This window comes from Danio rerio, chromosome 12, assembly GCF_052040795.2.
Source record: "Danio rerio strain M-AB ecotype USA chromosome 12, GRCz13ab, whole genome shotgun sequence".
NCBI lineage: Eukaryota > Metazoa > Chordata > Actinopteri > Cypriniformes > Danionidae > Danio > Danio rerio.
Window position 1 is genome coordinate 13,751,716 of NC_141032.1, and position 25,034 is coordinate 13,776,749.

The following is a 25,034-nucleotide window of genomic DNA, read 5'->3' on the forward strand; positions in this document are numbered from 1 at the left end:
CTCTTTCGTCATTACTAAAGTCAACATTTTCTCTTTCTTTCAAATATATAACCAGCCCAAACTAATGTAATTCAGCAAAATATTTGACACACACACACGTAGCCTGTACTGTCCTACTAACACATTGATTTAATAAGTGTCACAAAGTGAAAATAAAGTGCCGTTTGTAAATGAAACACAAACTAACTAAATGAAACATAAACCGCTCCCAATTACTTGCAAATCAGCCAGAGTATCAGTAATGGACTTAATGGTAATTTTTGTAAATTGCATGACTTGCATAAGTTACCTGTTAACACTGAAAAACGTGTTGCATGCAGGACTGTTGCAAACAATTTATTTGTGTTGAATTTAAACAAACACATTAAATTTAATAATGTTCAACTTCAATTTGTTTGTTTAACTTCCAACCAAATAAATTGTTTACAACCACTGAACGTTAAAAAATTGAGTAAATCCAAGGAATCATATTTTAATCTTTTTTTTTCAGTGACGTTTCATGCCAGTAAACTAGTTTTGCTCTATAATGCAGTGAAGTATTGCGTGTGTGTGTGTGTGTGTGTGTGTGTGTGTGTGTGTGTGTGTGTGTGTGTGTGTGTGTGTGTGTGTGTGTGCCCGCATTGAAGAGTTACTGAGCTAACAGCTGTCAGGTTGGGAACACAAACACACACTTTATTTCTGACGGCAGACGCGTGAACTAGGAGAACATTTTTTTCTCACGCTTGAACCACATCTGACAGATTATAACGGCTTTAACACACACCTTTCAAAGTTGTGTCACAAAAACACTATTGAAACCCATTTTCAGATTGCAAATTACCAGTTGTAAACGCTGTAAACAGAAATTCTAAACATTCTACAGGCGCTATGGTGGCCTCCATGCAGCAGACGCTCATACGCTTCAACCGCTTAGTTCAGGCACAGCATGAGAGGTAAAATTTTAAAATAACCTAATAATAACTAATTAAACCATAATTTCTCTTTTTTTTAGCCAAAAAGCCTGATAGATTAATTGTTGTGCAATGAAATGTAGCGTTACTAACCGACGAGGAAACACGCATGGACAGTGCTTCTGCATAATTTATTCATAGAAAGAACAGCCAGAAAGGGGAAATTGATGGATTTGTGCTGAATATTAGCATCATTGACCCATAACAATGTACAGTACCTATAACTGTCAGTATGTTTGTGTGCTTTTTATACAGTTTCTATTCTAAAATGCAGTTAAGTGGAAACTATTTAACAGTTTAACTTTCAAACTATTTAAAGCAGAAGTCAACAGATAGATTTTCTCTACCAGCAAATATTAATCAGACACCAAATATAAAAGCAGACACTAACCCGCTATAACGCCGTCACCAATGACTAAATCTCTAAAAAACGGATAAAAACATCAGTGAATTGATGCTCTGACATGAACATGAGGATTATAAATTACTGAAAAACAGCTGCGGGTGAGGTATATTGATCGTAAGTGCTCAGATTGTGATCACATGTCGGTTTTGTTCTGTTGATATGTAATTTTAAATAGTTGTAGCTTGAAATGGAGCAGTGCTTATAATATTCAATTCAATTCATCTTTATATGTGTAGCGCTTTTACAATGTAGATTGTGTCAAAGCAGCATCACATAGAAGATTATAGTGAATTGAAACAGCTCAGTTTTGGGAGTTTAAGTTCAGTTCAATAATATCTAGCGAAAAAAGAAAAAGGCAGCTGTGAAACATAAACTGCTTTGTATTTTTGTAGGAAACACTTTAGATCTTTTTTACGGTAAGAGGTGTGTAAGTTATTGCTGTCTATTACTGAATGTGTCAGGAATATCGAAAATAAAACCAACTTAACCCCGCCCCTCACAGAGCTTGATCCACGTTCACATTTCTCCCCTTGGGTTTTAGGGTTTGGAAAAGGAAAAAAAAAATCCACCACCCTGTCAAAACTTTAAGGATACTGGGTATCAGATTTGCACAATCCATCTGCACAACGCTTTGGCTTGTTTCCCTCACACGAAAGCTCAACAGACCTCCTGAGCGTAGCTACAATTGCAAAGCCACAATTGATGTGTGGCGGTTTTCGGGTGTGGCTTAGCCAAGGGTCAATTTTGAATGTCTTTTTTTTATCCAATCTATCTTTTGTCATAAGTTTTTAGCTTAGGCGGTCACACAATGTACATAGACTAGGAAGTTGACCATGAGAAAAACCCTGTTTTTTCAGATTACAGGTAAATGAAATTTTAGAACATCAGAAATAAGAACTATGCAAAAGGATTAAAAATTTATAACAAGAAAAAATATATAATTCAAAAAGTTTGCAGGTTGAAATCGCACTTGTGTATGTTGCTTTTTGCATAGAATAAATGTTTTAACAGCATTAATGAATTTCTCCATAAAATGAAATATTGACAATACAATAAAATGAATAGACAAAAAACTATAAAATCATGGAAAAGGCATGAAAGCTGCTGTTTGTAAAGAATGAAGCAGCCTAATGCAAAAAAAAAAAAAAGTATTTATTTTAGCAAAAGAAAAAAAACTGAAATAAGTTTTGGGCAAAATTAGGTGTTAAATTAAAGATTTCATTATTTATAAAGATATAGACCTGCAGAATTATTTTTACGAACACGAACATAAGTGTATGAACATGAATGGCAGCTTTTCTTGATACAAAAGCCAGAAAACTACAAAATGTTGTGAGTTTGTGTCAAAGTAATGAAACAGAACAACTTATTGGGCAACTTTGTTGGCCAAAACTGCAGAGTGTGATGCTGCTTGACTACTTTCCTGCTGAAAGTTGGCAACAACATTTTTACATCAAAGTTAGGAATGGAAATTATTTAATATAATTGTATTAAAATTATGTGAAGTCTAGCCAGCAAGAAACTAAAACAGCTAGTTATAATGGATACTTTTTACTTGAGTATTTTTTTCTTGAGTACAAAAGTGTAGTCAGTACTATATTGACAAAAGATGAGACATTTGCCCAGCACTTATGACAATCCTTTTCTGCATTAGCAGTATTATAAAATGCAAACAATCAGTTTCCTGGCATTAATAGGCATTTTACTGGAAATCAATAAAAAAAAAAAAAAAAAAAAAAAAAAACTTATTTTGAACATCAGGTTTAATATGATCATTTTTTAAAAACATGATGCTTACTTTAACAGAATTGGTGCAAGTTAGTAGATTTACAATGTATGGCCATTGAAAACCAGTCAATCAACATAATTCCTTCAGTTTATGCAGTCTAAAAACTATTTGATTGTTTATAAAAATGCACAATGCATACCCAAAGTTGGGTCAAATGTAGACAAACCCAACAACTAGGTAAAAAAAAAAGCATCATTTTAGTTTACAGGGTTTCCGCAGATATCACAATGTGAAATGTAAGACTTTTTAAGACCATTAAGTATTAAATTAAAGAACTATATCACGATATCAAAAACATGCATACAGATAAAGAGAAAATGCAAAAATCACTAAATTAGTGGCAAAATAAATGTAATCAAACTAAACAGTACTGAAGACAGGTTAGATGCACCGTTGAACTACAAAAAAATAAAATAAAATCATCTAGGTTGATTTATATATTCGCCTGGCGTCGCTTCACGCACATTCGCTGACTGCGCGCACACCACAAATGGATGAGGCGCTATAAAATGACAGGGGTGGTTAAAAGAAAGCCACTATAAAGTCAGACAGATAAACAGAGAAGTAGGAAGTTTCCAGAACTAGGTCCCATCATTAATATCGTTCAAGATTTTAAAACTAAGTATTTTTTGTATACATTTTTTTAAATGATTATAAATATTTTTATAACAATTCAAGATTTTTAAATCAAACTTTAATGCATCACCTGCTTCATATCTCAGACAGTTCTACCTATTAAAGTTAAATATTATTGACTACAGAGCATGAGTTCATGAGGAAAGAATAAAAGCAAAAAAAAAAAAGAAGACGAAAAAAAAACATCTTCATTTGGTTATCCCTATGATCATGCATGGACAGATCATCTTTACATTCGTACCTGTTTCAGACAAAATTTCTTCAAAGTGATTTCACTCAAATGAAATGCAGCCCTACGTAAACTGTTTGCTTAAGTCTCAAAAAGAATTGTGCACTCCGCCAGCCAAAATCATGTCGTGTGCACCCAAAGTGAATCCCCGTAAACTCTGCGATGACTTCACATTCGCCGCAAGCACTGAGTTCAATAACAGAAAGCTGATTGGCTATTGCATGTTGGTCTCATTTGTAATTGTAATCCCGCAAATTACATTTGGACTAGTGAAATAAAGAACTACAACACCACAAAAACCAAGCAACAACAAAAAATTGTTGTTAAAAAAAAGTGTTAGATGTAGCGTTACATGGACATTGGAAAAATGTGACCTGCGCAAAAATATTTAAGACCTAGAACAGCAAATTTAAGACTTTTAAGGCCTAAAATTTTGATTTTTAAATTTTAGACTTTTTAAGACCCAGCGAAACCCTGATTTACCTGAAAAATAAATGCATTCAATGTTGGGTTTGTCTAAACTTGATTCAACATTTAATCCAGCTTTATTCTGAGAGTGGGATGTTAAGACAACATGTCATAAAATCCTGAGTAGAAGTCAGAATTCTTTTATTGTTTATTTATATTTTAGAAATCTTTAAAGCACACCCTTTATGGAACGAAAAGGTCCACACAAGAAGCACAATGTCTAAACGCTGTTGGATTTCTTGACACTTTTTGACCATTTTCTAAGCCCCAGCAGCAAAGTAAAACAACCAAGCCAAGATGACAGATTACCACAGAGAAGAAAAAAAAATAAATACAGGTTTTTAAAAGCAGAGAGAGAGAAGTGTGGCAGAGAAAGTCACTAATCAATATTTCAGAAGGGGTTTTGTGTCAGTGGCGTGTTACGATCTGAACATGCTGTACTGAAATTCTGTGGCATTCTGGCCAGGCGGTTTCATGTTGGGAGAAAGTACAAAGAAATGTAGACATAAGGTCTGTTGTATTCTGTTAGCATTTTGTTACACCAGACAGCAATCAATTTTACAAAACACAGAAATAAAAGTAAGCAGAATAGGGCAATTTGGCCTAAAATAAAAAACATGCTTATTGAAGGATTATTTAATTAATTAATTTTTTTGCCCTCATAGTTCCCTGACAAGTTTTGTACAGTAAATATGCTCTTATATTACAAGTGAGAGATGTCTGAATGAAGGGCGCATTACTTGATTTTAAAATAATGAAAAGAAACACACACTATCTACTGTCTATGATTTACTCTACCATAGAGATGCCAAAACGCTGGAGTTATCAAAAATATTCATGTATTTATTTACAAAACGTACTTCACAACACTCAGGAACAGGGCTTGACATTAAGTTTTTTGATCACCTGCAACTGTGGCTAGTTTTCCAACATTACTAGCCACTCGCCATTTTCACTAGCCAAAATTTTGTTGTTGGGAAAATACATTTTATATGCATAAATTTGACTTAGACATGCTGAAATTACTTGATTTAGATTTTGTGCTATCTCTACATTCCTTCTCATTCATTTCACTTTTTCTGTTTCTGTGATTTTCTGTGATAAGCAAATGGGTCATGATTTCATAGTGTCGTATTACGATTGTTTTTTTTTTGTTTTTTTTACACGACTTTTTAGAGCTCAAACTGAAGGATTTACCAAATTTATCTCTGTCCACCCCAAACATTCTTTACTGCTAGTTATAACACTAAATTAACACAGATAAACATTAAAAGATATGTTGAAAGAAACAAACAAAGTTACTTGAATGTTTGAGTAGTCAAGCAACAGCTTGTAATGTCAAATTGACCTCAGCAAGACCGCTCAACAGTACATTTACTCAGCTAGAAAAAGAGAGCTAGAAAAAACATGTCCGATACATTTTTCCTTACACTGTTGTATTCAATGCACAATTTAAAAAATCATGAAGACAAACAAAAATCAAGGCATTTCAATCGGGTTAAATGTTAAAATATCCAAAGCAAAACAAAAAGCAAAATAAAAAGGTATGCAATTAAAAACTTCTGCTCCTGCATGTAAATATGATTTGTAAATATTTGTCCATTATTGGCATTTTGGGGTATTTGCAATTTTGTTCATTTTATGCAAAATAATAATTAATAAATAATAAATAAATAAATAACAATAATAATTATTATTATTATTTATTTGTAGAGTTTACAGGAGAACATTTTGAATTGCACAGAAAGAACTGAATTGTGGCAGGATTATAATTCTGAAACATTTATAGTAATATTAACATTACCATTAATAACATTAATACAAAAAATGCCTGCATTTTAAGTGTGGTGCTTCCTCTTCATTTGGTGTATTTATCAGAGTAAAATGTTTGCTTACTGGAACTACAGTACTAAACGGTGCACAGTGACAGCTCTGTCAAATTCCTAATGCCCCGTAAATATTGATAATCCAGCACTGTTACTGAGACTGGTGTTGCTTTAAAGCCTATGTAAATAAGCATTAAGCCCACGATAAGCAATTCAAACAAAAGTAACTTAAAAGATTACCTAATTTTATTAGCTGCTGAACAGGCCAGAAAGAAAAGTTTGTTCAGTAAAATAAATAGTCAAGCACTGAGAAATATGCCTTAACTGACTACGATGGATGGATGAATGGATGGATGGATGGATGGATGGATGGATGGATGGATGGATGGATGGATGGATGGATGGATGGATGGATGGATGGATGGATGGATGGATGGATGGATGGATGGATGGATGGATGGATGGAGGGAGGGACTGACGGACGGACGGACGGACGGACGGACGGACGGACGGACGGACAGACAGACAGACAGATAGATAGTGTATTTGATTTGTTTGAACTGATGTAAATAAATCAGCAAAAAAACTCCAAATAAGCATGGAAATGTCCATCTTGCTTTAATCCTCACGCACTCTCCTAGTTTCGTACTTGTTCATTATGGCTAAAAAGAACCTGCCTGTTAGTACCTAGTCAAGTGCTCCTTCTAGTTGTTAATAAGTCATGTCCTGCTCTTTCTTTGCATTCATCATTGTTTTTTTTTTTATGTTTCATTGTGTTTAAACAGTGTGTATAATCAGGTTGCCTCACAGAAAGATTATCACTAGTTCAAGTGCCAGATGGACCAGGTGGTATTTGTGTGTGAAATTTGCATGTTGTTGTTTGTGTAGGTTTCACCCAGGTGCACAGATTTCACCCACAGTCCTACGACATGCAGTACAGGAGAATTGGATGAACTTAAAAATTTGCTGTAGCATATGAGCGTGCGTATGTGTGTCTCCCAGCACATGTATGCATCCAGAAAGTATTCATAGCGCTTCACTTTTTCAACATTTATTTATGACAGCCTTATTCAAAAATGGATTGAATTCATTTATTTTCTCAAAATTCTACGCACAATACCCCATAATGAAAATGTGAAAAAAAAAAAGATTTTTTAAATTGTTGCACAATTATTCAAAATAAAACAACCTGAAAAATTACATGTACAGAAGAATTTACAGCCTTTGCCGTGAAGCTTTAAATTGAGCTCTGGTATTCTGCTTCCCTTGGTCATTCTTGAGATGTTTCAGCAGCTTAATTGGTGTTCACCTGTGGTAAATTCAGTTGATTGGACATGATTTGAAAAGGCATACACCTGTCTATATAAGGTTCCAGGGTTAACAGTGCATGCCAAAGCACAAACCAAGCATGAGGACAAAGGAATTGTCTGTAGGGGGAAAGTTACAGAAACATTTCTGCTGCTCTGAAAGTTCCAATAAGCACAGTGGCCTCCATCATCTGGAAGTGGAAGATGTTTGGAACCACCAGGACTCTTCCTGGAGCTGGCCTGCCATCTAAGCTGAGTGATCGGGGGAGAAGGGCCTCACTCAGGGAGGAGATCAATAACCAAATGGTCACTCTGTCTGAGCTCCAGCGTTCTTCTGTGGAGAGAGGAAAACCTTACAGAAGGAAAACCCTCTGTGCAGCAATCCACCAATCAGGCCTGTATTGTAAATTGGCCAGATGGAAGCCACTCCCCACCTGGAATTTGCCAAAAGGCATCTGAAGGACCCTCAGACCATGAGAAACAAAATTCTCTGGTCTGACGAGACAAAAATTGAACTCTTTTGAGTGAAGGCCAGGCATTATGTTTGGAGAAAACCAGGCACCGCTCATCACCAGACTAATACCATTCTTACTGTGAAGCATGGTGGTGGCAGCATCATGCTGTGAGGATGTTTGTCAGCAGCAGGAACTGGAAGACTAGTCAGGATAAAGGGAAAGATTAATGCAGCAATGCACAGAGACATCCTGAATGAAAACCTGCTTCAGAGTGCTCTTGACCTCAGACTATGGCGACGGTTCATCTTCCAAAAGGATAATGACCCAAAGCACACCTCCAAAATTGCAATGGAGTGGCTTCACAACAACTCAGTGAAAGTCTTTGAGTGGTCCAGTCAGAGCCCAGACCTTAATCCTATTAAACATCTCTGGAGTGATCTGAAAATGGCTGTACATTGTCGCTTCCCATCCATTCTGATAGAGCTTGAGAGGTACTGCAAAAAGGAATGGGCAAAAATTCAAAAAGACAGGTATGCCAAGCTTGTGGCATCATATTCAAAAAGATATGAGGCTGTAATTGCTGCCAAAGGTGCATCAACAAAGTAGTGAGCAAAGGCTGTGAATACTGCTGTACATGTGATTTTTCAGGTTTTTATTTGTAATAAATTTGCAACAATTAAAAAAAAAAAAAAACTTTTTTCACATTGTCATTATGGGGTATTGTGTGTAGAATAGTTAAAGCTGTAAACATAAAAATATGTGGAAAAAGAGTTCTGTGTAAATCACTTTTGATGTAAGGATAGAGCATGAGAATAGAATGCATTTAAGTCTGAATATTCCCATGAGAAAGCACACTATTTGTTAGAAACTGACCATGAAACTATAATGTATCATTAGAAGTGTTGCATGGTTGGAAAATAATAAAAAGAGAGTGTCACCACAGACTGAGTATGCTGGGAAAAGAAGAGAGATACTGTAACAGTGGCAGGCATATGAAAACCACTAAAGAGTAATACATGTTTAGATAAAGTATAAGAAAATAAGGATTTGCATCATTAAATGTGCAAAGGTTAGATACTGACAAAAGAACTAATTAAATGTTTTAATTGTAAAGAAAAAGAAGATATATAACTCAAGATAAGAAAATAATAAGACACAAGAATGCTAGGTTTAGAATTTTTGGACCAACACTTAATATACTGCCTCTTACTGCTGTTGTAACAATAAAGACTAACAATAAAGACTAAGGGCCCTATCTTACACCCAACGTAATAAGGTGCAAGACATGTATGGCGTGATTTGTTGCTATTTTCAGACCAGCGCAACCCTATTATACACGTTTTACACCATGTTGTTTAAATAGCAAATCCATTTTCGCCACTTTTTGGACTCATAGGTATTCCAGTCTAAAGAGAAGGCGTGTTAAAGTGCATTGTTGGTGTGTGGCTATTTTGAGGAACTGAAATAGACTGTCATTGGCAAGCTAAAAGCTGGTCTAAAGTCCAGTGCAGAGCATGTTAGTTGTGTGCCTATGTGAGTCCAAACATTTATACAATGCTTAATACAGCAAAACAGAAATATGAAATGTATAATATGGTACAAAAAATATTATTTTCTAAATAAATATAAAAGCCACTACCTTTTTCAGTTTATTCATGACAATTTTATTTTATTTTTTTTTGTCCACTTGTCGGGTTTTTGGAGATGTGTGAATCACCATTTAGGCATAAAAATAGGATACGTGTTTGGATATAACACACTTCATTATTATTGTTCATTTATTCATTTGCTGGAAAATAGAAACAAATTTAGAAATAGTTTAGAAACAAATAATTACATTTAACAAACAAAATGAATCATGTAGGCAAATGAGTGTCTTCAGCGAAGTACAACATTGTTTCCTTTCACGAAAGTAAAGGAGTAAAGAGTAAAAGTAAAATAAAGAGAAAGTAAAAAGGCCAAATGGAGGAGGCTTGTTCTTTATCCTTACGCTGCAGATCGTCTGTTTATTTGTTTTTTTGCAAGTAAAGTGTTTCGTTTATCCATTACAAAGTCCGCCATGTACATAGCAAATGTGCCATTGTGCAACACAACTGACTCTTAAAGGAAATGGGAGATGAGACTCTGATGCTCAAAACACACCCATAATTTATTACAAGCACAACCATGTTAGACCGTGCACCAGGGTGCAAAGCATGCCTGATTCAGCCCATTATGACCTATTCTAAGATGGGTGAGAAGTACCTCTTCTTTTACTGACATTACTCTGCCTTCACTGCCTTTTTCTTGGATATTATAAAAATGCAGATCCAAGTCGATCCTAAAATCATTTAGATCCCAGTATTGTTGCCATTTTTTCATAATTTTTGGTTTAATAATACCCTTTCTCTCTGCTCAATGGGATAATTCAGTCCACACTTAGTCTTTTAGTCATAACAGCTAATCAACAGCTTCATTCTCCTCAACTCCTACATGTGCAGGAACCCAAACAAAACCAACATTCAAGTCTTCTCATATAACCTTAAACCACTTGATGAATTTCATTAATAATATCAAGCCTACATGATTTCATAGTTTTAATACTTAAAAGAGTTGACAAGCTGTTTGTTGCAATTACAACATCATTCACTTTATTTTCTAGTATCCAGTTTATAGCTGTTAGAATTCCCACAAGTTCTACTGTACACACTGATAAATTATCTGTCGCTCTTTTAACTGTTGTTAACCTGTACATCCTGTCTCTGGATCTTTAGAGACATCTGTAAATATCATGAGTTTTCCCCTAAACTGCTGTTTGATATAATTTTGACACACCCGGAGTTTGGATTTTGTAGCCATATTATGTCACTGGCCCCATGCATGGATTATAACATTTTAGAGTTTAATTTAGTAACATGTAGACAAATACACATAAAAAATACTTTATAAAAATTTAGAGCTAAAGGTACTGAGAACTGTCACAGTGTATGACTGAGAAATGTGACGAGGAATTAGTATGCATACTAATTTACTTTAATTGATTTATATTTTGTTTAGAGTATTGAAAATGCACTCAGTTACATATTGTGTAAAGTTGTTTAATCTGATACTTTAGCAAACTTGCAAATTCTTCTGGGGGTGGTTATATATTAGGTTTTGCCTCCAGGAAAGAAAAAAATGTGAGAAACACATGTTATCTTAATGGATTCAGTGTCACAACGAGGGCCCTCAAGTGACGCTTGGCAAGCAACAACAACAGACGGTGTTGGTGAACAGGGGAGATGCATCAAGCTTCTAAACAGCCCAAATGACTGGAGAATGCTGAGAAAGTAGCAAACAAAAACCTATTCGATGAGAGAAAAAGCCAGAGCGATTATGATTACATGAGAAAAAATGAGAGTTGAAAGAGAGACAAGAATATAGCCTCTATAATGTCACAATCAAAATTGTGTAACAATTTGCCATGCTAGAACCATGCTGCCCTCTAGTGGAAAGCTGCCTTATCTGGCCTGTCAGTTAGTTTCAGGTTTGCTGACATCAAGTTAATTTCTGCTTCGTTTTGCCAGAGGGGAAGAGAGTAAATTAAGAATACTTTCTTTAAAAATTGATTTTACGTCAACTTTCATGAGTACGCTAGCACATGGCTTCCTGTAAATGTACCTAGCTTGGTGTTACTTTGAAACAAAGTTGCGTGACTTTCATATCCTGTGGTCAGCATAACCCTATTTAAATTGCAGGTGCATAGGCACGGCACATTGGGTCAGCTGAACTGTCTGATGAAATACACTTAAGCAGTGGGCAGGAAATCATTCTTTCCGACTCCTCCAATTGGAGAAGGAGCAGCGATATCTGAGCGTGACAGACGTTCGGGCGGAGAGAGGGAAAAAACAGAGTCGCTCAGAGTTCTCTCGCTTGGCTGCATCCTGAGTCACTGCTGTGCCTTGGTTTAACACCTGACAAGTCTGTGACAAGAGTGTGTGTGCGCAAATGCTATTTTTGCTGGTTAACATCTGTTTAAATCAATGTTTCTTGCTACTTCAGTGAACAAATAAACACACTTGTGGAAATGTTAACCAGGAGCATGGAATGTGCCAGAAATTAATTAGCATATTAGCAGATCTGATTCTATATTATAGAAAGTCAGTGTTTTGTTTGTTGGGTTTTTTTTAGGAAAAATGTCTGAAAATAGGTTTGTGATTGCTGCTACAGAAGAATCCATGCTGTTTCAAGCCAATACATTGCTGTTAGTGTTGGTCTAGCACTGTTGGTCTTTATGAGTTAGCGTAATTAGGTCAATTACAGGTAATATTTTCCAGTACAAGCATTGTACTTGCATTTTGCTTAAACATATTTCTTTGTATGACACATTTATTTAATTTTATTTAATTTTCCTTTTGGCTTAGTCCCCATATTAATCAGGGATCGACAGGAATAAACTGCCAACTTATCCAGCATATGTTTTTAATGCAACGGATGCCCTTCCAGCTGCACCCCATCACTGGGAAACACCTACACACTCTTACATTCATACAAATACTGTACGGCCAAATTAGCTTACCTAATTCACCTATAGCGCATGTGTTTGCACGATTGGGGAAATCTGAGCACCCAGAGGAAACCCACACGAACACGGTGAGAACATGCAAACTCCACACAGATTGCCAGCTGATTCAGCCAGGGCTTGAACCAGAACCTCTTTCCGTTGAGGTGATCATGCTACTCACTGGTCCACTGTGACGACTATGTGACACAATAATGATTTAAAAATACTGTTAGATTAAAACATGATTCATAGTAATATATTTATTCTGCATATTTTGTTGGCAATACCACTGAATGATTTTGTTATGGTTGTACTATTTATTAATGTTACCTTAAATTTTGAACAACAAATAAATAAAAATGTCAAACTTGTTAAATTAAAATTCTAAAATTTTTTAAAGGATCAAATGACTTGTCAACAATTTCAAAGGATCTGTTCACAACTCAGTTAAACTGTGTTTGTGTACAAATTAAAATTAAACCATTTAGAGATATATAAAAGAGAAAAACATACTGCAGATTGCAGAATCAGTTTGTTCAAATGATTTTTGAAAAGTGTTGTTGCTAGTTATAAGCTTTTTATAATAATTTCTGAAACTGAAAGTTCAATAACAGTAATGAACATGAATTGTAGATGATAGAGACAGCATGTGCTTCCAAGATCCAACAGCTGCTTTAAGAGAATGATTTCAACCTAAGCCACGGGCCAAGGGCCCAAATAAAGAGAACGTTAATCACCACAATGGTACCTTCCAAACAGATTTTAACTGATATTTATGCAAATGTTATTTATATACAAAACAAACAAAGCCAAAATAGTTTATAATAAGCTTCGGAAATGACTAAGCATACTTTGATGAGTAGTTTTCATTTGCAGATATTTTATCGAAGGATGCTTCTGTAAGTTAGTTGTAGTTATACTACATGGTCAAAAGTTTGGGGTCAGTAGGATTTTTAAATACAGTAAAACTTGTAAAACTGTGAAATGTTATTGAACTATAAAATAACTGTTCAAAAGTAGTTTAGGATTTAATTAAATATTTTATTCTATGACGATAATGATGAATTTCCAGCTTTATTACCCCAGTCTCCAGACAGTCACATTATCCTTCAGAAATCACTCTGATATAATGATTGTTTATTATTATTAATACTAATATGATTATTAATATTATTCTTATTAATGTAATAGTAACAAAAGCAATAATGACTGGAATAATAGTTTCATTTGAAACTACATTCAATAAGTAATAAATAAATGTTTAACAATTTACATTTTTTTACATTGAATACATGCCACCTTGATGTACAGAATAATTTTATTAAAAAAAAAAAAAAAAACGTGAAAAAAACTGACCTTTTCTTCTTATTTTTCAGTTAATGTTTTTCTTATTAGTAATTCCGTTAGTTAACTGTGAGTGCTAAAACAGGGTTAGTCATAAATTGTAGTAGATTGTACCTACACAGCAAAATATGGGGACCCAAAACAACTCTATGGGTGTTAATTTCAACCCTTTGAAAGTGTCTCATGGGGTCCACTCAAAACAGACTTAAATCAACACTTTCAAAAGGGTTGGCACATTGACACCGAAGAAAGGGTTAATTTTAACTCTGGGCAGAGTTAAAATATGTAACTATATTCAACACCGCCTGGTGTAATATATTGTTATTTTATTCAACTCTCTTGAGTGTAAAAATGGTAAAAAGGTCAAATAGACTGTAAATTACAAAAGAAAAAACATTTTATTTGAAAACATTCACCACTTCAACAATTCATTCAGTTTTTAAAATGCAACAATGTCAAATATGCTTTAAATGTTTTATTAGTACAGACAGTATCAACAAAATATGTATGACCAGTGCTCAAAAAGGCTGTTTCAGTCCTTTGGTCCAAACTTGATGTTTCATCAGAGCAATTTGAAAGTTCAATATAGCGTCACTCATAGTTTTCTTCTGAACTCATAGTTTTCTTCTGAAATTACATTTTAAACAACTTGGCGTGCAAATCTTTCACTTCTGGTGTTTCCTTGGTCCTCCATATCAAACACAGCAGTTTAAATGAAGGTATAAATGCTGTAAACTTGTGTGAAAACAAACTAGAGCTAGGAAATCTCATCAAGCATGTCCTGTGAATGAAGTGCTTCCCAGCCACAGGATGTCCTTTATATCCATGACGATGTAGCAGCTGCTGATCGCTCGTCTGGTGGTTCCTGATGCACGGATATAGGGTGATGCTCATCTAAGAACTCTTCAAGACTCCAGCATGACTAAGAAAAATGTTTGAAAACAAATTGCAATCAAATTCTATGATATATTTAAAAGAACATTTAAAGTAAATAAAACATTCAAGAAATCTAAACTCACCTTTTGAAAATCTTCATGATGATCCACAACTTGACTCTCCCAGCTGATTGAGGTGACAGGATATGGAAAAGTAGAAAAAACACATACATCACTGTTGGATCTCCAAAACAATTAGGTTAACCACTATGTCTAGAACTGGAAAAACAGGCAGCTGTCTGTCCAGAATCCTGAATTTAACACAACACTTGGAGCAAAATTTAGAGGAGCTTAAAATCTTTTATATCATTTAGTGATGCTGATTTCCCAAAAATATTGGCCACAGTGTAAAAAATATTCATAAACTTACAGTTTTCTGTAAGCGTGTGCGTGCATGTGTGTGTGCGTGTGTGTGTGTGCGTGCATGTTTCTTTACCAGATTAAACTTGTTAGGCCCTTTCAGGTGCATTATTGACGCCACCTTTCCTGGAGTCTAGCAGATGTTTCAGGTCCAAATATAATCTAAAATATTAGGATAAGCAGAAGAGGAAAAGTGCAAAGCAGAGCAAAACATTATTTAAGTAACAGTTCACCCACAATACAAAACTCATCACCGTCATGTCATTTGTTATTCTCTAATGCTCTAATACCCTCTTAGCTTATTGTGAAACAAATAAAGAACTTTATCAAACATACCTTCATTATTTTCACCACATATGACCAAGAAGGTGTGCTTGGTGTCATTTCACCAACTCTGGAAATACACCATCCGTCTCTAATCAGCCACCGTCACAGGGTCTTGTGTTATTGTACAGAGAACTGTGGCTGTTAAAAAACAACAACACATTAGTATCAAACACATATGCATAACCTTCAGATAAAAGAGATAAACATCACAAAGTATGCCTCACACTTTTTCAGATATCTTTTGATTCAGATGTTGATTATTGATAATAAATCTAAAAATCAAACTTATATCATCATTAGGCTGCTCAAATATGAATCAGTTGATTAATTTTACAGACAGGTGGCTGTTTACAACGCACTAAATTGTCTTTAATAAAAAGGAAATGTTGTGTACAGTACATGCTAAGTTTAGCCTATAGTTTTAAGCACAATATCATGTGGGAGAAAAAGCTTGACTTAGATGTTCCTGACTACAGAAATAGCCTAACTTACTAACGTCAGACATCCCGAGTTGGGAAAAGTCATTTTCGGGGGATACAGAGTTGATTTGCGGGAGGTAACGTTAGCGGGAGAAATGAGAACCTGAAGAGCAATGAGATGAGTTGCGCGCGACGTACCTGAAGAGCGGTGGGGGTGACTTGCGTGCGACGTACCTGAAGAGCTGGGAGGGATGCGGTGGAGAGGGGTGTGTAAAGTGTTTAATGACCGGGCGGGAGACGCGCGATTTCCAGGAGATTATCATTCATTTGCGGGCATCTACTTGGGCATCTGGGAGTCTCTGTGCATTTGCGGGATAACGTTAACGTTAGTCCCGCAACTTCCGGGAGACTTCTGTAACGTCAAATGTCTGATAAAGTGCAAACGTGGTCATTTAAAGACATTAATGTTAACATTCCGACTTTAATGGTTGTCAACACTTAATATAATTCAAGCGTAACTGTTACGTTATCACGCGAGTCTATGGACTAACGTTATATGGACGGCCACGAATGAACCAGTTTAAAAGAGCTGCGGTGTTTAAAATAACCAAATTAACGTACACGAATAACAAACAATCATATGTTTCAGTCAGGAAGCCTTTTACAAGTAAGCATGTTCATTTACTCACCAGATATGTTTTAGAAACTCCAGAGCTCATGGAAACCGTCCTGTGTTGCCGTTAGCATCCGGGCAGAGTAGGCTAGGCTGCTCCGGGGATTCCCTCGCTAGTTTGCTTCAAATTAAAGGAGAAGTGTCGATTTTATTTTTCAGATGGGTAACAACGCACAAAATAGCATTAAGCGTGACAGAAATGTGTTGAACATGTACATTTGATGTTTTTATGCACTATGTATGCGTGAGCATATATAAAAACATTCTTGAAAAGAAGTCAATAGTAATGCAGTTAAGCTAGATACACAAACGACCATGAATGAACCGCAGAAGTTTAAAATTGTCACTCTATTCTAAAATTATTAACTTAACAATATGTTTACAACTGTATTTCCTTAAAGAAAGTCAGTAAAAATACCAACATTTAGGTAGTTTGACTCACCAGTTGCTGTTCTAAACCTCAGATGGAAAATGGCGTCTGGAAAATTCTTCAGTGACTGGGGCTGCATGAATTCCCGGATGTTGGAAATAACTCCACCAAGTGTAGAAAAGATAACTCCTTGATTTCGCACTGAATAAAATCAATTCTAACTCTTATTATATTCATTTATCAAAATCTAACTCTTTAACGTCAACACTTTACTCTGAAATGCTTCAACACCGAGAATTTAACTCTGATGAATTTGCTGTGTACTTTATTTCACTAACTGAACCCCAAATACTGCTGTCTCTGAGACCATATGTAAAATGTGCAGTGATCACACGAAGGATTTTGCTTGCCAATAAGCTTTTAATTATGCATTATGGATCTTTTTTTTTCAATTATTAATTAATTCGATTTTTTAGCTTTGAATTAACTACATTAACTATGAAAGTATATAACTATATGTAGCATAGAAGTATAAAAGTGTTTGGAACAAATGGTTTGTGGCAACATTTCTGCAAAATGATAAATGAGTTTCATATTTTTGGTCTGGTTTCCTAATTACTACGTGGAGATGTTGCCATAAGATGTTCTCAAGGTTGTGGCTTATCCACAGTAAGCTGACGGCAACTCCACATCAACTATAGTTTATATTCAGCCTCTAAACTACAATCACAGACATTTACATGTTTTATGTTCTGCACCATTTGATTAATACACAAACGAATTAAATCCGAGGTAACACAAACTAATTATCCCACAATCCAAAGCCCACTGGCACTGCTTAAAATTTTACACAGTATACATTTTATACATTTGTAATAATTATCTTGCCAACAATGCATTAAAATCTTATTAAAACTGTAGCAAAAAAAGTTATTCTCTCTTGATTTGAGTTAGTTTTAACAGCAGATGGCTCTCTATACATTACAAACTTAGCTTGCATGTACTTACTTCCAAATACCACATCAACCAAAAATAATTTATGGTCACACTTTATTTTGATAGTCCTTTTGTTGAATTTAAGTTACATTGCAACTAATTCTCATTGGATTGTAAGTAGACTGTTAGATTGGGGTTAGGGTTAGTGTAAGTTGACATGCACTTGCAAAGATTCTTATAGTCAGTTAAATGTTTGTTGAAGGAGCAGTATCATTAAGCAGACAGTCTACTAATACTCAAATGGACCATCAAAATAAAGTGTTAGCTAATTCATAAAAATAATAAATAAAATTAGATTTTTAAACAAATAAGTTATATTATTTACAAATGATTACTTGATATCACAGGAAAGATTATGACACGGGTTTAAAGAAACTGTAAAATTCAGTCTTCAGTTTTATATGAAATAAAATACAATAAACACGATAGCTTTCTACATTTATTTGATTTAAAGAATATTATTAAACAAAAATTGGTTATATAAAACTATAATAAAAAAACACAATGCACAAAACTTAAAAAAAAATCCAATGTATAAAATTCCTCCCCTTTATTGTTTTTTTTTTTTTTTTTTTTTATGAAAAATGACAGTTGACTCTCTTTTTTCCGATCAGTGGCGTATTGTTTTGTGACAAGAGTCACATGAAGCCTCGTCATTATTAACTGGAGTAAACACCAAATTATGCTTCTTTTTTCGTTCAGTTATGATGATGGCCTGAGTTTAAGACCTGCGCTGGGTGTGTACGTGTATGAGATACAGTGGACGAATATTATTCATTTCTTCTTCTATTTAAGTACATAGTTCAACTGTATGTCATGTGGCACTATCATTATTAAAATATACTAAAATCACTTATTAAGAAAAAAACAGAAAAATCGATATTTTAAATTAAGGATCGATCCTTTTGATATTTTAGCAGTAACTAACATATCAATATTTCCGGATCGATCTGTCCACCCATAATTTCCCATTTTGTGCATAAAGAATAATAAAAAAACAAAACTAACTCCATAGGAAAACCTGGTCAATACAACATAGGTGATAACAACATGCACAGTGACTGGATGAACACTCAACCTGTGCTCTGAAAACATGAAGCATGAATGTCCAACCACGGCACGGAGTCAAAACCAAAGCAGACAGAAGCATCAAGGTCAAAACATCATGCGTCATGATTCTAAAGAGGCTGTCATTTGTCTTCACTGAGGAAAGCTACCATCTGGCCATCTTTCTTCAGAGCCCAGACTGTTTGAATGTTGTGTCTCTAACTATTGCTGCTTGCTCTAGGAAGTGTACAGGTTGTTCTGAAGATTATTTTGTTTGTTGACAATTGTGTTTTTGTGCTCTACATCAAGTTATATTGACAGTATGTCACATACTGCCAAAAAAATCATGATTCAGCGCCACAAAACTGTAAAAAAAAAATTCTGCAGTAAAAATATGTAACCCGATTAGGTGGTTTCCTTATTCACTTTATATAACCCATAAATTCACTTTCCCTGAATTTCCTGCATGACACTTTATTTTACTTTGTATGTGTCACGGTTGCAGGTTTGTGCGCTTCTCCGGAGTGTATGTTTGATCACGTGGGTTTGTTTTGTTTTGGTTGTCCATGTGGATTTGTTAGGATCACGTGTTATGACGACACCCAGTTGGTCTGATTAGTTCGCCAGCTGAGGCTCATCATGGTGCCTATATCTGTGCAACGCTTTTGTGTGTCTGTATCAGTTCGTTACCATCACTTATGTTTGTGCTGTCTGTGCTCAGGCCCTGAGGAGTTTGTCTGGATCTGGTTTCCCCGTTCTGTTCCTGTCCTGTGTTCTACGTTCATCTAGCCTGGCACTAATTGTTTTATTGTCAGATTATAATAAACATTGACACTTGCATTTGGATCCTCTCTGACTCTCATTCGAAGCGTTACAGTATGACATTACTGTTTATTTTTTTTTAAGTTTTATTCTCATGAGTTATGTATATAAGAAATTTATGTTACATTTATTGTTAATAAAGTGTTTATTGCATAAATAAAATTTTATGTGTGTCATCATCACGATGTTTAGCAGTCACGTGAATGAGCAGCTTTTATATATTAGTATTCATATATATATATATTAGTACTCTTCTAGTGAGAAAAGTTGTCATAGGAATTTCACATCCACACATCGTTTTGTTTTTGTCTGTGCAACAAAGCTACATTGTGTAGATGTTTGTACTTCAAATCAATTGTATGTATGCATGGAACGCTGTTTGACATTTAATCAATAGCCCATACTAGTATCTATTTTCATTTTACTAGTGCTTATTTTTTAGATACTAGTATCTTTTCCATAAAGTACTAGTACTTATTCATTAAATACTAGTGCTTATTCATTTACTAGTGCCAATTCTTTAGATACTAGTATTTATAAAAAATATACTAGTGCTTACTCACTAGACACTGGTACTTTTAATTAGATACTAGTACTTATTACATGTATACTAGTACCCATTAAACAGATACTAGTACTTATTCATTAGATAATAGTATGTATTCATTAGATACTAGTAGCTATTTAATTGGTACTAGTACTTATTCATTTTCTATCTAATAAGTACTAGTATCTAAATAAATACCATCATCTATTAAATAGATGCTAGTATGTATTGCTTAAGTACTAGTAGCTATATAAAATATGTAAGTCAATGGATATGGGTTTACAGCTTTCTTTAAAATTAGTTGTCAACAGAAAACTGAAAATAGTAAAGGTTTGAAACAAGCAAAGGGTGAGTAGATAATGACAGAATTTATATTTCCCTTTCATTTTCATTTCCTAATACCACTTTAATACCTATTTCATCCATAATACCCAAGCTGTTACGTCGTAAATGGGCAAGTTTTTCTTTTCAAATAAGTGAAAACTGCCCCAATCATAATACGAAAATATCTCAAAGATGTTCCAGAGAACTGGGATGCACTTAAACTAAATTAAAAGCGTCACAGAAAAGGTTCTGGATACTTATGTCATTATGATATTTCAAATTTAATAACATCAGAGATGTGATCAAGCGTGACAGAAACCTATTACTCACACAGAGGAGAAGAAACTGTTGAATAAATTCATTACTTTTTGAAAAAGTATTCTTGTAGTTTGATAATTCTGATTGATCCACCGAAGGGATATATTGGGTTTAAGAAAAGTTGTTTTGGTAAATTTCTGGACTTTAAATGGAGTCTGGAACCTTGCTGTCTAGGATGAGGGAGGTCTCAGATTTCACCTAATTTATCTAAATTTGTGTTCCGAAGATGATCAAAGGCCTCAGACGAAAGGAACGACATAAGGGTGAAAATTAATAACATAATTTTAATTTTAGGGTGAACTAGCACTTCACTATAATTACCAGAAGCACAGTATACACCCTAATGAGGTTAAGTTTTTTTAAGTGCTATATGGTTAAGAATTTTAAATTGGCTTGCAATTGTGTAACTCAGGCAATGCAAAATACAATGCAAAATATGTCAAAAAAAAAGAAAGTCTACATCCAAACTATGGCATTAAATATCCACAAGATGTCTCCCTCACTCCAAGCACTTACAGTTCTATTTCATCAGAGCTAAATATAAACATCTGATGTTATTCAGGAAGATGTATTACTATAATTCACAAAATAAATACAAGCAATGATAGGAAAATGTAACTGTTATTTATATAATATAATATGTGTAATGCTAACATAACAAAATTCATTATCAAATAAATGTTAACTGTAATTGAGTGATTTGAAGTCTTTCGTAAAATGAAATAAATATCATGATTAGAAGAGGCATGTTTCAGTCTGAGCTTATGACACTTTACAATGCTATCATTGATCCAAGGGCGGATGAAGCCTAGTGCTTTAACCGTAAATGCCTAGTCATCCTCTCACTTGACTTTGATTTCACCTCACTATTTCCTAACTGCCATGAAGCTGACAATCTGATCGCTTGCCTCCAAGGGAAAGACAAATGACTATCAGCAGGAGCCAATTTGGAGTGCTCTCAGTATTACGAGGCAAAATCAGAGACAAAGCCTTCAATAACTCAAGTTGACAGCCTTATCCAGTCAGCCTCCGAGCTATATGAACACAAGACAGACCACTTTAACCACACAAAACCCCATCAAATCAGAATTTAAATATTAACTATAGAACACATATATAAAGCAAGAACAGTGCATTGTAGGAGCTTCAAAAGAAGATCACAGACAGTTGTCCTAAAAAATGTAGATAAAGGAGCCTTCAAAGTAGTTTAGTTCAAAACGCATGTGAGAGAGAGATTTGAATGTATTGCTATAGCAGCTCTGGCGATTTCATGGCAATACCAGATCAAATTTATAAATTTTATATAATAATACAAATTATAACAATAATAAGACATCAACAGCAATAAATAATACATATTCTAAAAAATTTAGACGACGCAGTGGCGCAGTAGGTAGTGCTGTCGCCTCACAGCAAGAAGGTCGCTGGTTCGAGCCTCGGCTGGGTCAGTTGGCGTTTCTGTGTGGAGTTTGCATGTCCTCTCTACGTTCGCATGGGTTTTCTCCGGTTGCTCCGGTTTCCCCCACAGTCCGAAGACATGCGGTACATGTGAATTGGGTAGGCTAAATTGTCCGTAGTGTATGAGTGTGAGTGTGTGCGTGAATGAGTGTGTGGGGATGTTTCCCAGGGATGGGTTGCAGCTTGAAGGGCATCCGCTGCATAAAAACGTGCTGGATAAGTTGGCGGCTCATTCCGCTGTGGCAACCCCGGATTAACAGAGGGACTAAGCCAAAAAGAAAATTAATTAATGAATAATAAAAAAAAATTCTAAATTAGTTTTTAAGGTTTACTTTTGATAAAAGTAAAACCATTTTCAAAGGATTCAGAAGGAAAAATATTTCCTTTATCTCTCTATGGCATGGTGTTGTCCTCAGGCAAAAATGTTAAAAATGTTTAAAACAATTTTAATAAATTATCAGAAAAAAAATCTAATTACAAGTTGGTCACCAATGAAATTTGAAGTGGGTGTGGGTTTGACCTTTCTTCTGGGGGCAAAACAGCCATTTTTGGGACTATAGCCAGCTTAAGCACACTGCTAGCAGAATGTAAAATAAATTCCACTTTTTAACATATTTGAATTAAAAAATCTTTATATTAAAATATGTGTGATGCACATGGGTAGGTGAAGAAGCATATTTGATTGAGAAAGACACTTTTTGTTATTATCTATACACTAAAATGGTAGTTTTTCATTTGTTGTCTCAGGGCAACATTGTGCAGTTAGACCACTTTTGTTGAAACAATAACAACCTCTGGATGGAAATGGGCAGAAATGTATAGTTATCACCACAATATACTCACTACACTTACTCACAGGAAATGGATATTCAAACATTTAATGGAAGCAAAGAACAAGATTGGGCAGTTAGGCTTATTCCTTTTGACAGCAAGATTGAAGAGTCAAATTAGTTATGTTTCCATTCAAAGACGTGAATTAAACTTGCAAAAAGCCACATTTGTACACAGTTTATTTTTAACCCTGAATAAACAAACCTGATTAAACTAGTTGTGTTCCTCAGGCTTATTTGAAACCTACAGACAGTGTTGTGCTAGTTACAGTTACTCCATTCAAAAAGTAACTCAATTACTTTATCGATTACTCACAATAAAATAGTCATGCATTACTGTTAAAAATAATTTTTGAGTTACTTTTCAAAAGAAACATTTAATAATCCCATTAATGTACGTATAACATCACTGAAGTGCAGCATGGAGAATACACTGAATCAACTGAATCAGTTTTAATTAATTTACATTCTCACAACTAAAACACTAACACTAATTTATTTAAGTCAGACCAGCAACACAAAAATAAAAAAATATCACAAAGTGATAAACAAGCTGAATAATGTATTCAGTAACAAAAAAAGCAAAATCTAAAGTTACTTCAGCGTCATAAAAGTTTGTGTTTAACCCTTAAACATGTTCCTTCAAAGCTTGTGTGTGAAAACCAGCAACAATATACAACAAACACAAAACCTTCTGAATTAAATAGATGACAATAATCTGAATCATCATTCAGAATCAATTTGGTTAAACCCAGCACTAAAAAAACTACTATTATAGACAACTATAACGTTTATGCATTTTAAACAGAACAAAAATATAACAGCTGGTCAAAAGTTATATTTCAAACTAACCACAAATCAAACGTGGTATGTCAACAACCTTTGGGAAAAAAAATGGTATATTCAAACAATATACAAAACAAACCAATATACAAATCAATAAAAAAAAAGAAATCACAGCATTTTTCTAAGGAATACAACACTATACATTTTAATAATGTGTTCTGAAATGTAACAGAAATGTGTTAATGTGTCTACTGAACTAATCAATGTTGTTATACAGTTAAGAAATGCGTGCTTATTTATTTGAAACAACAAATATAGTAGTAGTAGTAGTAATAGTAATTAATAATAGTAACTTGTGTGCACACTTGGCCTTTCTTGGTCTCTCGTGTGCACAATTGGTTTACCTTGCGTGCATTTATTCTCTGCTTTCGCTCGACTTTTGTATGTATTAACTTACCAGGTAACGGACAACTTATATATACAACTTATTAAAATGTATTAACTTACCAAGTAACGGACAAACGCATCATGTTGTAATGATAACGGAGCTACTACGTATATTTAAAAAGTAATGTGATACAGTATTAGATACTGTCAAAAGTATTGTTGTTACAGTAACGCATTACTAGAAACGTGTAATTAACCAACACTGCCTATAGGTAAGTGTGTTGAAGTAGGGTTGGAACTAAACGCTGCAGCGCTGCAGCCCTCCAGGAGTTTAATTAGGCTGAAATATTTTTTTCTCCTAAAACAAAAATTCATGCCATTAAAGTCTCTCAAGATAAAAATCATCGGATAACATTTGAAATAGTGCATTTCAAATGTATACATTTATCATTTTAGTTTTTGGTGAAATATTGACATTTTGTGGGTTCTTCCCCTTTTAATAA

At 34.5% G+C, this 25,034-nt stretch overlaps 1 protein-coding gene and 3 long non-coding RNA genes across 4 annotated transcripts in view; 1 reads left to right on the forward strand and 3 right to left on the reverse strand.

The window, feature by feature from the left end:
* Positions 1-25,034, reverse strand: part of ccser2b (coiled-coil serine-rich protein 2b) — a 137,506-nt gene that overhangs the window by 62,334 nt on the left and 50,138 nt on the right.
* LOC147841325 (uncharacterized) lies at positions 7,461-11,761 on the forward strand. Its single transcript, XR_015503972.1, has 3 exons — positions 7,461-9,135; positions 9,235-10,540; positions 10,667-11,761. It is a non-coding gene; the product is annotated as an uncharacterized LOC147841325 (long non-coding RNA).
* On the reverse strand, positions 14,312-15,360 carry LOC147841326 (uncharacterized). The gene is made up of 2 exons (XR_015503965.2): positions 14,952-15,360; positions 14,312-14,854 (listed from the first exon to the last, which is right to left on the reverse strand). It is a non-coding gene; the product is annotated as an uncharacterized LOC147841326 (long non-coding RNA).
* Positions 15,607-17,126, reverse strand: LOC147841327 (uncharacterized). The gene is made up of 3 exons (XR_015503968.1): positions 17,089-17,126; positions 16,663-16,767; positions 15,607-15,692 (listed from the first exon to the last, which is right to left on the reverse strand). It is a non-coding gene; the product is annotated as an uncharacterized LOC147841327 (long non-coding RNA).